At 34.5% G+C, this 17,002-nt stretch overlaps 1 long non-coding RNA gene across 3 annotated transcripts; it reads left to right on the top strand.

Moving 5' to 3' along the window:
• Positions 1 to 12,265: 12,265 nt before the first annotated feature.
• Positions 12,266 to 16,588, top strand: LOC107934242 (uncharacterized). 3 transcript variants are annotated; one of them, XR_001693844.2, is made up of 6 exons: positions 12,276 to 12,867; positions 12,990 to 13,084; positions 14,104 to 14,226; positions 14,615 to 14,891; positions 14,975 to 16,106; positions 16,183 to 16,588. It is a non-coding gene; the product is annotated as an uncharacterized lncRNA (long non-coding RNA). The 3 variants fall into 3 exon arrangements; XR_005930327.1 differs by lacking the exons at positions 14,615 to 14,891; positions 16,183 to 16,588 and having other exon boundaries at positions 12,266 to 12,867; positions 14,975 to 15,159; XR_005930326.1 differs by lacking the exon at positions 16,183 to 16,588 and having other exon boundaries at positions 12,288 to 12,867; positions 14,615 to 15,159.
• Positions 16,589 to 17,002: the final 414 nt, after the last annotated feature.

The following is a 17,002-nucleotide window of genomic DNA, read 5'->3' as shown; positions in this document are numbered from 1 at the left end:
TGTGTTCTTCAAACCCTTTGTTTAATTAACCTGAATCAAGAGTATCATAATAATGAATGCTTTATTGAAGTCTAGTCTGTATAATTGGAGAATCATCAAAGATTTGCAGAGATACTAAACTGAAAGTTGATGAATCTTTGAGAAATTGCTATAAAAATATTGTTATTGCTGTCATGATTGCACTTGTGGAGCTCCTCAATTTTAAGATTGCATAGCATTCATTGGTGTTGTAAAGCATTAACAAGGTTAGTGGGAATAAAACCCATTCGATATTAATGGTCACAATCTGCGATATTGCTTAGGGTTATAAGAGATTTTAGAGTCAAGGCAAAACAAGAAAATTGTTCTATTTATCTAGAGAAAGTTAGGATGTGGAATATCCAGTAGATTTGCTGTCACTCTTGATTTATATGTTCAGTCATGGAAGACTGTGGCTTTACTAGTATTTAAGCTTCTTAAGTAGGAAAAATAAAATACTAGTCAGTGTTTGTTTTGTTGGATTAATGTTATACATTTCGATAAGTGTAGCTTGACTGTTTCAGGTGTAAGATTTCTTCAACTGCAGTTACTTCTGGTAATATATGTAGGTATTTTTGACTGATTAGTGGTTCAAGTAGCTGCAAAGTTATCGCATTTCGAATAGGTTTCAATTGCAGTAAGCATACATCAATATTTAGGATTTGTGTTCATTGTTAAAACAGTAGGGGGGCAGTAGTGGTTAATTTCATAAGCATTTTATCACACGTCTGTCTTGTTTATAAGAATCTAAAATTGTTACTTATGTCAGTATTACGAAAGTGTAAGTGACTTTTGAGAAGAATCTCTCTAATGCTCTTCCACTTGTTCTCTCTTTCTAAGAAAATATATATTTAAAACGGCATTTTGAAATACACTAAGTCATAAAAACGACATTTTGGTCTACGAAATTCAATTGAACAAGTTCGGAAATCGGTTACGCGCGAGGAAGGGTTAGCACCCTCGACACGCCCAAAAATTGGTACCGGATTGATTAGTTAGTGTCTTAATGTCGAAAATTAAAGATCGAGAACGAATTTAAAATACGATCCTTTTTTATTAGCGTTGATTTTTAAGAAAAAAAATACTTGAATTAGCTCAAAACGATCGTTGAAGATTTCCTCGTCTCGAGATATCAGAGTACACATCCCGTAAGTTAGGACACGTTACCATGAATTCCCGAGCGCAGGTTTGTCTTTAATTCCAATTGGAATTCCGTGTATTTTAAACTCAAAAGGATATTTAGCTATTTAGAATCAACGAGAGAACCAAAACCCCGTAAGTTAGGGCACAATTCTTTGATGTTCCAAAACGCAAAATATTGCTTTATTTTGAAATTTTTGTTTTTGAATAGTAGCGAATACGACATTTAAATGACGTATGCTATTTGTTTAGGTTAAAATAAAGCGATTTATTGGATAAATGCAACGAGGCTTGATTCACGAGGTGATGATATGAAAATATAGTAATGAATATGAGACAAATATAAATGGACATAACATTATACAAATGAATAACAGTAATGCAAAATTTCGAAATAAATTAATCAAAATTCACACAATGGCAATAATCACACAAGGTACATTATTTAAATGTTCACCACAACAATTAAAGGCAAATGAATTTAATAATAATTTAAAAGGTATAAAGCAAATAAAAATGAATAAGATGTAAAACCATTTTAAAATGACAATAAATGGGATTAAAATAATGTGAAAAAAGAGATTTAAAATCGACAATATACAAATCAATTTAAAATAGATGATATTATATATATATATAATACTATGTCAAAAAAACCAAAATGAACAATAATAAAACAATTTTAAACAAATAAGAGAGTTTAAAATAAGTTGTATAAGACAATTTTAAATAAATTTAATAATAATTTAAAAGGTATAAAGCAAATAAAAATGAATAAGATGTAAAACCATTTTAAAATGACAATAAATGGGATTAAAATAATGTGAAAAAAGAGATTTAAAATCGACAATATACAAATCAATTTAAAATAGATGATATTATATATATATATAATACTATGTCAAAAAAACCAAAATGAACAATAATAAAACAATTTTAAACAAATAAGAGAGTTTAAAATAAGTTGTATAAGACAATTTTAAATAAATATATGTAAAGACAAGTTTAGAATAATATATAAAGAAATTTAAAATAAATATTAAGAGCTCAAAATAATAATATGTAAAAAGAAATTTAAATTAAATAATATATAAAATTTAAAGTAAATAACATATAAAACAGTTTAGATTAAATATTACACATGAAAATTTAGAATAGGACATATATAAAATAATCTAAAGTAAAGAATATATTAAAATAAATAATATATGCGAAATTAAAAAAAGATGAATTTTAAACGATTAGAATAGTGTAACTAAATAAAGTATGAAAAGAAACTCAAAATGGAAAATACATATATAATAGTTTAAAACAAATAACGTATAAAGTATTTCAAAATAAGTAATATGTATAGGGGTTAAAACAAATAATATATGTAAAAAATATTTAAAACCAATAACAATTTAGAATACATAAGACGTAAAAAGGATTACAATAATTAATAATAAAATGGTCTAATATAAATAATGTAAGATAAACAAACTTAAAATAACTAACAGTAAAATAGCTCCTAAAAAAATTGAAATAATAAATAAATGAACAAATTAAATATATTAGGACTAAGCTGAAATTTAATTAAGATTTAAGGTGCAAATTGTAAATTGTAAATAAAAAAAAGAAAAGGGGCCACTAAGGACCGAAGTGAAATACGCATAAAGAACGAGGGACTGATTGGGAAAATATTCCCAACCCCTATGCGCAGTGTTTCAAAGGACCCGAATGTAACCCAAGCGAAATCTAAGAGCTAAATTAAAAAAACAAAAGAAAACAGAAACTGGGGCCTGATCAAATGAAGTTGCAAAGGAGAAGGAGCAATCTCACAAATTCCCCATTTAGGGAGAATGCACACCCCCACTCCACCAAACGGCGCCCTTTCATCATCATCATCATTTAAACAACAAAAAAACCTTTCTTTTCTAATTTCATTTCCAGCCCCCAATTTTAAAAAGAACAGAAAGCTGTTTGCTTTCTCTCCCTCCCCTATTTCTCTCCGTCAATCATGTTCTCCACCGCCCGCTGTACCACCACCGTACCCGGTGGCCGACAAAGCACGGAGATGGGCTTCTTAGCCTCGTTTTGAGGCACATTCGAAGGCCATGCCTTCTCAACCCCAAAGAAATCGAAAGAAAGGTCCCCCTCTCCCCGGTTCGACTTCGGCGATTGGAGAAGAGATCTCCAGCGATGAGTCCGTTGGAAGATCAAGGTGAGGTTACCTTTCTCTTTACCTTTTCGTTTATTTTCGTACATGAAAAAGAAAAAAGAACTAAAACACGAAAAAAAATGAAATCAAAACCAAGAACTAGATGAAAGAAACTATTGTAAAAACCAAAAATCACCTTAAAATCTCTTTTAGATTAATAGTTTCTGCCTTTTGTTTGTGGCTAAAAAAAATACAAAGGTAAATTTCGGGTTTTTATAACCGATTCACAAGACTTGTTTACTCCTATTTTTTTTGTCGTTTCTGCTTGTTCCTTTATTGTTGCATGTGGGTTTTGGTTCTCTGTTGCGTGCTTCTTTTTCTCTGTTTGCAGGCGATGGAACGGGAGCAGGTGGTGGTGCTGCCATGGCAGCTGGTGGCAGAGGTTAAGGGCGGCACTAGGTTTTATTAATTGGTTATTTATTGTTTTATTCTTGTGCCCGGGTCAAAATTGGCCATTACAGCTGCCCCTCTTTGCTCATTGTCGAGTAACAAGAATGAAGCAAAGACTTCAAAAGGGCCAATTTTGACTGGTCTTGCCGAGTCTCGACTTCCTTTGGTGGTTATCTTCTTCAAATAGCCTCATTCCAATCCACTGCTCCACTGCAACTACAGGGAGATAAGGTTTGTTTTGATCTGCTCTACTGCAACTTTAGAGAGATAAGATCCGTAATTTAGCTTTAATCTATTCCACTGCAACTTCAGGGAGATAAGATTTGTTATCTTTAGTCTGCTCCGCTGTAACTTCAGAGAGATAAGATTTGTGATGATCTGCTCTACTGCAACTTCAAAGAGATAAGATCTGTAATTTAGCTTCAATCTGTTCCACTGCAAATTCAGGGAAATAAGATTTACTATCTTCAGTCTGCTCCACTGCAACTTTAGGGAGATAAGACTAGTGACTTCAATCTGCTTCACTACAACTTCAGGAAGACAAGATTCGCTGTATTCGATCTGCTCCACTGCAACTTCAGGGAGACAAGATCTACCGTCTTCGATCTATTTCCCTACTACTTAGGGTGATAAGATCTGTAAATTCAGCCTTTTACCCTACTGCTTAGGGGTTTAAGGCTCACCGTCTTCGATTTGTTCCATTGCAACTTCAGGGAGACAAGACTAGTGACTTCAATCTGCTTCACTGCAACTTCAGGAAGACAAGATTCACTGTATTCGATCTGCTCCACTACAACTTTAGGGAGACAAGATCTACCGTCTTCTATCTGTTTCCCTACTGCTTAGGGTGATAAGATCTGTAAATTCAGCCTGTTACCCTACTGCTTAGGGGTTTAAGGCTCACCGTCTTCGATCTGTTCCACTGCAACTTCAGGGAGACAAGACTAGTGACTTCAACCTACTTCACTACAACTTCAGGAAGACAAGATTCGCTGGATTCGATCTGTTCCACCGCAACTTCAGGGAGACAAGATATGTAATTCTCAGCCTATTACCCTACTGCTTAGGGGGTTAAGGCTTGGTGGCTTGAATCTGCCTCACTGCAAGGCTAGATTCGTAATTTTTAGCCTATTAGCCTACTGCTTAGGGGGTTAAGGCTTGGTGAAGTCACTGATTCTAGGGACATGACCTGTAGAATCAGTTCTATATATCTATGCTTATGTCAAATGATTAGGATGTTATGATTGAAATGAATCAAATGCTCCTAACTAGATGTGTTGTGAATGTGTCAAATAATTAGGATGCTATGATCGAAATGAATCAAATGCTCCTAATTAGATGTGTTATGGATGATATATAATGAAAATGATCCCTTTAAAAAGGCTTAAGGTATCATCGCTCGTTGTTCATCAGGACATTACCACTGACGTATTACGCTGCCATCTTGTTCGGCTGGTATTCTTGACAGAAAAGTCAAAGAAACAATCACATTTTGCTCAGCAAGCTTGCCTCGCTGTAATTTCAAAGTCCCTTCCACTGTACCTTCTGGGACATAAAGTTTGTGCTTCCCACTGCAATTTCAGGTGAACAACATTTGGTTTCTTCCATCCATCCTGCTGCAACTCAAAGGTACAGGATTTGTATCATCTTCAATCAGTTTGATCTGTTACACTATTCCCTGTGTGTAATGACCAGATGCATACACCTGATATTTGTATGAATGCAGAGTATCATTTTTCTTTTCCCGAAAATAATCCCATTGCTCGTTCTTTGCCAGGATTATAACACCAATGTAATTTCTTTTTGCTCAACCAATATCTTTGACAGAAAACCCAATGAGATAATTTCAATTTGGGCTTAAATATTTCCAACCCTTGGGCTTGGTGAGTTCTGAATAATAGTCCTGTTTCGGGCTCTTGTACTATTTAGAAGCTTCCAAAGTAATATGCAGAACTTCTTTTGTGAAAGTATTATTGGTCCATTAATCGTTATTTCAATGCAAAATGCTAGAAAAAGATCAAAACAATGGACAAGAAGGAAATTGATTGGGAGCATAGCTCGAAATGAATAAATTAATCAAAGATTGCAAATGCAATAAGGAGGAAATTAACTCAAAATGAATAAGTTAATCAAATATAGCAATGCAATAAGAAGGAAATTTATCGGGACATATCTTGAAAATAATAAGATAATCAAAGATAAAAAATTCAAAAATGGGCAAAATGGAAGCTAGGTGCCCCAGATATCGCAGCTTGAGCTTCTCTGTACCAACTTCTTGAGGACCTTTCTGAGCTCAATATGTGTTTAGAGGATCCGGAGTACTTCGTCGATGCCCCAAGACGTAACATACTTCTTCATTGTTAATTCAGGCATAGCAAGACTGCTGTATACCCCACTTTGATCCAAATTTGAGCCGCCCTTTTCGAGTTTTCAATTCAAAATCCATTTGGTCTCAATGTGCCCTTTGCGAGTTTTCACATTGGCCTCTTTTTTTTTAATGCGCCCTTTGTGGGTTTTCATCTTGGCCTCTTTCTTTTTAGGTAGAATACTTCTTGATTGGATTTGAATTCATCGGATTGGGCAAATCTTTGCCATTCATTTAGACTAGAATTAATGCTCTAACAGAACAGGCCTTCTTTACTATATAAGGTCTTTCCTAGTTTGACATCCACTTTCCTCTGAAGTCCTTTTGTATAGGAGGGATATTCTTCAATATCAAGTTTTCCCTCATGGAACTTTTCTATCGTAAGCTCACATCATTCATTGAACCATGACAGATGGCTTTCAACCTCTTTTCTTTAAATTCAACTGATCATATCGGGATTAGATCCATTTTGCCTTATCCAACTTTAACTTTTTCAAGACTCAGAGACAAGGAAACTCTTCTTCAAAACCATTTTTATCCCATAGACTAATGAAATATGTTGCCCCGGCGAAGGTCTTGGCCAACGTTTGATGAGTATAGAGGGTACATGATGACTTCTTATGCCAATCTTTACAAGTCTCAGTCATTTTTCCATGATCCTTTTTTTTTAGGATTTGATGATTGGCATATGAAGCGACTCTCACCCTCTAGGCGAAGTAATTGATGCTTGTTAGAAGCTTTCAACGAGATCAACCCAATAACCTCCATGCCCCACATAGAGAAAATTGAAAGAATGAAGGGGCACATGAATTTTCTCTCCATAAATTTGGCACTTACGGCATACTGATGCAATCCCTTTACGGAAGACCAGCAGAACCCAAATCTCATGATTAGCCTGGCCATCGTAAAACCATTAGCATATGTCATTCAAAACCTTACAACATCCTCATGTCTTAGTAACCCAGCGTATCTTGATACGATCGTACAAAAAATCTTTAAATTCTTGGAAGTGACTCAATGATGTCTCGCTTTGCCTTTGTAGTGATACAGACTCTGATGTTTGCATCTTTCTCTTGTCCTAGGCCTACTATCCACTGACTTTTTGTAAGAGATGATCTGTTTTCATCTTACTCTACCATCCTTAACAAATTAGGGAGTTGTCTACATCTCTGTCATCTTCAAAGTGTTAAGATCCCTTTAGGCCCATATTTCGCTCAAAAGGAGACTCGGAGTCAGTGACAGCATTACTCACATCATTGATATCTAAGGACCCGCTGAAGGCAGATTCTAAGGATGATTATTTATATGGTATGACCATGAATGAAGTATACATGAATATTTGAAAGAAAGTCCAAAGAACAAACGAATCTAAGAACGATTATTTGTACAATATGAAATGAAATAAAAGAATATTTGCTCGAAAAGATGCATTTTATTGAAATAAAGACTTAGGACACAAGCCTATTTCACAAAAGGGGTCTAATTGCTTCTAGGCTTAAAGCAACAAGCGTGTTTTGAATATTACTCTAGATTAGCTCAAAGAATAAAGGAATCTCTTCCACAGTCCCATTGTTCAAAACACTTCTAAGTAATGCAACGGTTTGGAAACTTTTATTACCCGATTCCTTCTTCGGATAAGTCATTCAGATTCTCCAATATTCTTTCCAGGCTTTGTTCAAGGCATCGCAACTTTTTTGCTCTCACTTGCAAATGTCACATTTACTGTATTGTCAGAACGATTAGGCTTTGAGGAATCGTCGAACTTCACAATTCCCATTTTAATGACCTTTCGACCAACTTTTTAAATGTAGTGTAGTTTTCGATTGAGTGTCCCGTTATTCCTGCGTGGTACTCGCATTGAGCATTCTCATTATACCATTTTGGGAACGGAGGTTGCACAGGTTCTGAGTAAAACAGAGACACAACATGTACATCAAAGAGATTTTGATACAACTCCTCATATGACATTGGGATGGGTGTAAACTAGAGCCTTTCTGTATTCAGCCTCGAGTTGGATTCCTGCCCCGGCTGGCCTATGTTGACCAATTTAGGGTACTCTTTGCTCATATTATTCACTTTATTTTCATTTCTATTTGGGGTTGACCTTTTGGCGCTTTCTCTTGCGTCTATCTTCCAGCTCCTGATTGTGTTTTCAATCATCTCGCCAAACATTACTATATCTGAGAAGCTCATGGTAGCGCTTCCCAACATATGGGTAATGAATAGGGCTTTCAGAGTGTTGACGAAAAGCATCGTAGTTTCTTTCTCCAAAAGAGGTGGTTGGACTTGCGCCGCTACCTCTCTCCATCTTTGGGCATATTTTCTAAAGCTCTCACTTTACTTCTTTTCCATATTCTGTAGTGTAATTCTGTCAGGCGTCATGTCTGTCACGTGACCATATTGCTTCATGAAAGCTTGTGCTAAGTCCTTCCATGAATGAATTTTGGCACGACTCAGTTGGTTGTACCATTTGGCCGCTGACCCAATCAGACTATCTTGGAAGCAATGAATTAACAGTTGATTGTTATCAACGTAACCTGTCATTTTTCGGCAGAACATCATGATGTAAGCTTTAGGACAACTAGTCCCATTATATTTTTCAAATTCAGGAGTCTTGAATTTTGGCGGGAGTACTAAATCTGGGACTAAGTTGAGATCTTTGGCATTAACCCCGCGATGGTAATCAATATTCTCCATCGCTCTAAGTTTTTCTTCCAACCACTTGTATCGATCTTCGAGTTGTCTTGGCAGTTCAACCTTTGTTTTTTCTATTCCTGCCATTTCGTTTAGATCAGGAACTTCATGATTGGTTGGACTGTTCCTTGGATTGGAACCTGAGCCCGTCAGGTAGTTCATGGGTGCTGAGGTACCGGCCTGATGTTGTTGTGATCTGATAGCAACAGGTACATTTTGCGGACATATCTGATCATTTATCGGGGTGAAACTCAGAGGGTACAGAGGCTCCTCATTGTCCTCTCCAACATTGATCATCGAGTTTTTTTCTTTTCCTAGCCCCTTAGTCAGTACTTGGGACAACTGATTCATCATATTCCTTTGGGACTCTATCATTCGGTCCCTCATATCTTGCTGGATCTTCGCTAGTTGCTCTTGCATTTGCAGTTGTAACTGGTCTTGCATCTCTTTTTGAAGTTTTTCCAGTCTTTCCAATATTTGATCCATATCTTTTGTCCTTTTCCTTGTACTGTAAAGATGCCTAGTTGCTTGACTTTTATCAGTTCCCAGGTTAACTGAAATAATTTTACCTAATTAGGGTTCTTTTAGGGAAAGTCCAATGCAAATAATGCAATGCAAATGCAAATGCATGGAATGAATGCAAAAGAAAGGAATGTGTTGATTCTGAATTCAATTTCATTAGAACAACTTCTCTAGAAAACAAATTCCTTTACATAAAACGGATTACATATACGGCATTTCTCTCATATTCCAAGCGAAGACACCTATCTTCCTCTTCATATCCTGATGTTATCGTCGAGTCTTGTGAATTTTTCAAAATATGTCTCTATTATTTCCTTTCTGCTCGATCTGGATTGCGGCCCATTGTTTATTTATCCCCGCGATGCTCGTTAGCTTCTTTAAGACATGACGGCTCTTGAATAATCTTTGTTAACTTAAATCCTCAAGCGATGAAGCAAAGTCGTGTATTTCTTCATGGACTATCAATCTTCCTTCATTGTGTTTACTTGGACCATATTTAGACAACCGTGTTACAATCCACTTTATCAAGAAATTCATTTCTTATGACAAACTGTTCTATTTAGCAATCGGATATGAATCAACACCTCCTTTCTATAATGATGTAATGCAATGCACGGAGATGAAAATCTCACGAAGACATAGGTACGGATGTATCCCGAAAGCGATCCACTAGCCCATGCGGAGGTGAAAACCTCATGAAGGCATAGCTTCTCGCTCCCACTTAAAAGGTGTGACCACAGCGGTCATGCAATGCAATGTGCGAGGATATATGATAAGAAAAACCCGAGGCAATAAAGAAAATAGGAAAAATAATGTAAACCGTAAAAAACGGATAAAATGCAATAAAGGGATCATAAGTTTAAAAACGAGTTTTCAATTTTTGACAAAGGACAAAAATCAATCAATTTATGGCTCGACTCTCAAAGTCCCCAGTGGAGTCGCCAAGCTATCGAAACCATTTTTTTGAAAACGCAGGAATCGACTTTGGTTTGAAAATGATAATTAAAATTAGAGTTGCCACCGATCTTTATTTGGTGTGATCAAATCACCTTTGTTTTAGATAAAAAATTTTAGTTTATTAAAACGACATTTTGGTCTACTAAATTCAAGAGAACAAGTTCGGGAGTCGATTACGCTCGAGGAAGGGTTAGCACCCTCGACACGCCCAAAAATTGGTACCGGATTGATTAGTTAGTGTTTTAATGTCAAAAATTGAATATCGAGAACGAATTTAAAATACGATCCTTTTTTATTAGCGATAATTTTTAAGAAAAGAAAACACTTGAATTAGCTCAAAACGATCGTTAAAGATTTCCTCGTCTCGAGATATCGGAGTATCACATCCCGTAAGTTAGGACACGTTACCATGAATTCCCGAGCGCAGGCTTGTCTTTAATTCCAATTGGAATTCCGTGTATTTTAAACTCAAAAGGATATTTAGCTATTTAGAATCAACGAGAGAACCAAAACCCCGTAAGTTAGGGCACAATTCTTCGATGCTTCAAAACGCGAAATATTGCCTTATTTTGAAATTTTTGTTTTTGAATAGTAGCGAATACGACATTTAAACGACGTATGTTATTTGTTTAGGTTAAAATAAAGCGATTTATTGGATAAATGCAACGAGGCTTGATTCACGAGGTGATGATATGAAAATATAGTAATGAATATGAGACAAATATAAATGGACACAACATTATACAAATGAAAAACAGTAATGCAAAATTTCGAAATAAACGAATCAAAATTCACACAATGGCAATAATCACACAAGGTACATTATTTAAATGTTAACCTCAACAATTAAAGGCAAATGAATTTAATAATAATTTAAAAGGTATAAAGCAAATAAAAATGAATAAGATGTAAAACCATTTTAAAATGACAATAAATGGGATTAAACTAATGTGAAAAAAGAGATTTAAAATCGACAATATACAAATCAATTTAAAATAGATGATATATATATAATAAATACTATGTCAAAAAAAACCAAAATGAACAATAATAAAACAATTTTAAACAAATAAGAGAGTTTAAAATAAGTTGTATAAGACAATTTTGAATAAATATACGTAAAGACAAGTTTAGAATAATATATAAAGAAATTTAAAATAAATATTAAGAGCTCAAAATAATAATATGTAAAAAGAAATTTAAATTAAATAATATATAAAAATTTAAAGTAAATAACATATAAAACAGTTTAAATTAAATATTACACATGAAAATTTAGAATAGGACATATATAAAATAATCTAAAGTAAAGAATATATTAAAATAAATAATATATGGGAAATTAAAAAAAGATGAATTTTAAACGATTAGAATAGTGTAACTAAATAAAGTATGAAAAGAAACTCAAAATGGAAAATACATATATAATAGTTTAAAACAAATAACGTATAAAATATTTCAAAATAAGTAATATGTATAGGGGTTAAAACAAATAATATATGTAAAAAATATTTAAAACCAATAACAATTTACAATAATTAATAATAAAATGGTCTAATATAAATAATGTAAGATAAACAAATTTAAAATAACTAACAGTAAAATAGCTCCTAAAAAAATTGAAATAATAAATAAATGAACAAATTAAATATATTAGGACTAAGCTGAAATTTAATTAAGATTTAAGGTGCAAATTGTAAATAAAAAAAAAGAAAAGGGGCCACTAAGGACCGAAATGAAATACGCATAAAGAACGAGGGACTGATTGGGAAAATATTCTCAACCCCTATGTGCAGTGTTTCAAAGGACCCGAATGTAACCCAAGCGAAATCTAAGAGCTAAATTAAAAAAACAAAAGAAAACAGAAGCTGGGGCCTGATCGAATGAAGTTGCAAAGGAGAAGGACCAATCTCGCAGATTCCCCATTTAGGGAGAATGCACACCCCCCACTCCACCAAACGGCGCCCTTCCATCATCATCATTTATACAACAAAAAAACCTTTCTTTTCTAATTTCATTTCCAGCCCCCAATTTTAAAAAGAACAGAAAGTGCGGAGATGGGCTTCTTAGCCTCGTTTTGAGGCACATTCGAAGGCCATGCCTTCTCAACCCTAAAGAAATCGAAAGAAAGGTCCCCCCTCTCCCCGATTCGACTTTGGCCATTGGAGAAGAGATCTCCAGCGATGAGTCCGTGGGAAGATCAAGGTGAGGTTACCTTTCTCTTTACCTTTTCGTTTATTTTCGTACATGAAAAAGAAAAAAGAACTAAAACACGAAAAAAAATGAAATCAAAACCAAGAACTAGATGAAAGAAACTATTGTAAAAACCAAAAATCACCTTAAAATCTCTTTTAGATTAATAGTTTCTGCCTTTTTTTGTGGCTAAAAAAAATGCAAAGGTAAATTTCGGGTTTTTATAAGATTCACAAGACTTGTTTACTCCTATTTTTTTTGTCGTTCCTGCTTGTTCCTTTATTGTTGCGTGTGGGTTTTGGTTCTCTGTTGCGTGCTTCTTTTTCTCTGTTTGCAGGCGATGGAACGGGAGCAGGTGGTGGTGCTGCCATGGCAGCTGGTGGCAGAGGTTAGGGGCGGCACTAGGTTTTATTAATTGGTTATTTATTGTTTTATTCTTGTGCCTGGGTCAAAATTGGCCATTACAGTTCGATTGCAAGTCCTTACCATTGAAAACTTACTTCTTTGAAGGTATGGAAAGGTTTATTGAAACCATGGGTCCGTCGATAATTTAAGACTCTGACTAACATCTCTCTTAGCATATTTCGGTGCAAAATGGCTAGCAGGTGTGTTCTTCAAACCGTTTGTTTAATGAACCTGAATCAAGAGTATCATAATAATGAATGCTTTATTGAAGTCTAGTCTGTATAATTGGAGAATCATCAAAGATTTGCAGAGATACTAAACTGAAAGTTGATGAATCTTTGAGAAATTACTATAAAAATATTGTTATTGCTGTCATGATTTCACTTGTGGAGCTCCTCAATTTTAAGATTGCATAGAATTCATTGGTGTTGTAAAGCATTAACAAGGTTAGTGGGAATAAAACCCATTCGATATTAATGGTCACAATCTGCGATATTGCTTAGGGTTATAAGAGATTTTAGAGTCAAGGCAAAACAAGAAAATTGTTCTATTTATCTAGAGAAAGTTAGGATGTGAAACATCCAGTAGATTTGCTGTCACTCTTGATTTATATGTTCAGTCATGGAAGACTGTGGCTTTACTAGTATTTAAGCTTCTTAAGTAGGAAAAAGAAAATACTAGTCAGTGTTTGTCTTGTTAGATTAATGTTTTACATTTCGATAAGTGTAGCTTGACTGTTTCAGGTGTAAGATTCCTTCAACTGCAGTTACTTCTGGTAATATATGTAGGTATTTTGACTAATTAGTGGTTCAAGTAGCTTCAAAGTTATCGAATTTCGAATAGGTTCAATTGCAGTAAGCATACATCAATATTTAGGATTTGTGTCCATTGTTTAAACGGTAGGAGGGCAGTAGTGGTTAATTTCATAAGCATTTTATCACATGTCTGTCTTGTTTATAAGAATCTAAAATTGTTACTTACCTCTTCGTTTTAAGTCAGTATTATGAAAGTGTAAGTGACTCTCTTAACAATTTCATAAGTGACTTTTGAGAAGAATCTCTCTAATGCTCTTCCACTTGTCCTCTCTCTCTAAGAAAATATATATTTTACCATTTATGTTTGAGTTTATAGCTGCCCCTCTCAATAATGTTGTTTAAAGTAAATAATTTTATCCATAATGTAAGGTTGATTAAAATGTTTTTGTTTTTTTTTTTTGGAGGGGAGGGGGTTGTATGATGGTTTCATCACTATCATCTCGGATAGGTTGCATCACTTTTGCAAGTTCCTCCATGAAGAAGACCAAGCCAATTGGTTTAGCAAATGTTAAGTAGTGGTTAATAGCGTAAGTGTTTTAAGACACCTCTTGTTTATTTATAAAACTCTAAAATTGTTATTTGTTTTTCTTTTTAAGTTAATTGTAAGTCGGAATTATGAAAGTGTAAGTGACTTTCTTGACAATTTTGAGAAAAATTCTCCTAATGCTCTCTCTCTCTCTCTCTCTCCCCCTCTCTAACAAAATATATATTGAAATACACTACATTTATAACACCAACATACTGGATTGTTTAGAAATCGATGATTATATATATTTGTCATTTTTCATGTTCATTTTACTGTCCATGTTTAAGCTCGCAACTGTCCCTCCCAATAATGTCGTTCAAAGTTAGTAATTATATCTATGTCATTTTTTTCGAGGGTGTGTATGATGGTTTCATCCCTTTCTTTTACAGGTTCCGCAATGAAAAAAAGAAGACCAAGCCAATTGGTTTAGTAAATGTGAAGTAGTGGTTAATTGCATAAGCATTTTAACACACGGACTTGCTTGTTTATTAGACTGCAAAATTTTTATTTGTCTTCTTTTTTTTAAGTTAATTGTAAGTCAGTATTAAGAAAGTGTAAGTGACTGTCTTGGCTATTTTGAGAAGAATCCTCCTAATGCTCTTGCACATGTCCTCTCTCTCTCTCTAAGAAAATCCTGGTTACCTCTCCCCCACAATATGGTTAAATGTTAGTAATTATGTAACATCGGGTTGATTGAATTAGTTTTTTTTTAAGGGGGTATATGATGGTTTCATCCTTATCTTTTGCAGGTTCTTCCATGAAAACAAGAAGACCAAGCCAATTGGTTTAGTAAATGTGATGTAGTGGTTAATTGTATAAGCATTTTAACACAAGTCTTACTTTTTCATAAGACTCAAAAATTGTCACTTGTCTCTTCTTTTTAAGCAAATTGTAAGCTGTTATTATGAAAGTATAAGTCACTCTCTTGGTAGAAGAATCCTCCTAATGCTCCTTCTCCCTCCCTCCCTCTTCTCTCTCTCTCTCTCTCTCTCTCTCTCTCTCTCTCTCTCTCTCTCTCTCTCTCTCTCTAAGAGAATATATATTTTGAAATACAGTAAATTTATAATACCAACATACTAGATTATTTATATATCGGTAATTATATATATTTAGTACTTTTCATGTTCATTTTACTGTCCATATTTAAGTTTGCAACTGTCCCTCTCAACAATGTCGTTCAAGGTTAGTAATTTTATCTGTCATTTTGTGGGGTGTATGATGGTTTCATCACTCTCTTTACCAAGTTCCATGAAGACAAAAAGACCAAGCCAATTGGCTTAGTAAATGTGTAGTAATTGTTAATTGCATAAGCGTTTTAACATGCAATTTCCTTATTTATAAGACTCCATTAGGTATTTTTTATGTTTGTTTTATTGTCCATGTTTGAATTTGTAGTTATCCCTCCTCACAATGTCGTTCAAGGTTAGTAATTTTTTTTTGGGGGGGGCAGTTTTATCCTATCTTTTGCAGTTTCCTTCTTCCATGAAGACAAGAATGATCAAGCCAATTATTGGTTTAGTAAATGAAACGTGAAGTAGGAAGGAAGACCCTTTCCTTCTATGTAGACTTATATAATATTAACGTTTAGACCCATTTCCAACATACTTCTATTTGAAGGATAGATTGCATTGCTGCTTTGCATTTCCATTTTATTGCGAAGTAGCTGGACCACTGCAAGGCTCTCCTCTTCACCTTCATGTTCCAAGCATGTTATAAAAACCATCATACGCCTCCTACATTTCTGCTTCAATAATTGAGCAACAATTAAGGTTATGCGCAAATCTTCTAAACCAATAACCCCCATGATACACCATCTATGGCAGCAAAGTCGGTTGTACTGTTTCTACCATCATCAGTATTAAATCTTATACCAACCGAGAGGTGGTTTCTCTTCCATTCCCTAATACAACCCTGCCAAGTTTTGTTTGCAAATCTATTGAAGTTGGCTTGCATGCAGCACATGAAGCAGCTAAGGAGCAGACAATGCCACATAAGTTATGCAGGTGAAGTATATGTAGTCCAAGTTATGTAGATGAAGTATGAAGATCAAGCTGCTATGGTATTCCCAGATAAAGCACGTGCAGCTACTGAAGTTGATGCTACTGTTCAATTTCAGTTTCATTTTGTTACTTTAAGTAATATTTTGTAACTTAGTTTAATTTGAACCAAGTAGATAATGTATTTAATGCATTCGGTGCTGATAAGATTGATAGATTAGCTTACCTAATTGTGCAAGTTGTGATTTGCAAGTTGCAATGTGCAAGTTGTGCAAGTTGAAATGAAGCCTAAAAATAGTAAGTGAAACCTATCAAAGCTGACCAGTTTATGACTGGTATATGTATTGGCATTATGCCATCTTTTTGATCAATGAATTTTAATAGAAGTCATTCAAGAAAAATACTCTCTCAATTTTTGCTTTCTTTTACCAAGTAAAATTCTATTTGTTTATCCTACAAATATCGAGCCTTTTGAAGCTCAATCTTTCCTCATTCTTTATTCGGATTTATTACATTGTTGATCAAGTTTTACACTAAGCTTCATACTTTCTCCGGATAAATTGTTCAAAACCCAACAATTGGTATCTAGAGCCAAATTCTTAGTGGACCTATCATATTTCAATCCTTAAAACCATGTCTTCCTCAGGATTCTCACTAGCGCCACCATCAGTCTTCAATGGAGAGGGCTACCACATTTAGGTAATGAAAATGAAGACCTACCTGCAGGCATTCGATTTGTGGGAGGTTTTCAACTCAGATGTTGAACCAGCACCTCTTAGA

This window comes from Gossypium hirsutum, chromosome A07 (assembly GCF_007990345.1).
Source record: "Gossypium hirsutum isolate 1008001.06 chromosome A07, Gossypium_hirsutum_v2.1, whole genome shotgun sequence".
NCBI lineage: Eukaryota > Viridiplantae > Streptophyta > Magnoliopsida > Malvales > Malvaceae > Gossypium > Gossypium hirsutum.
Note: the sequence above shows the minus strand (reverse complement) of the source record. Positions and strands in the feature narration are given on the sequence as shown.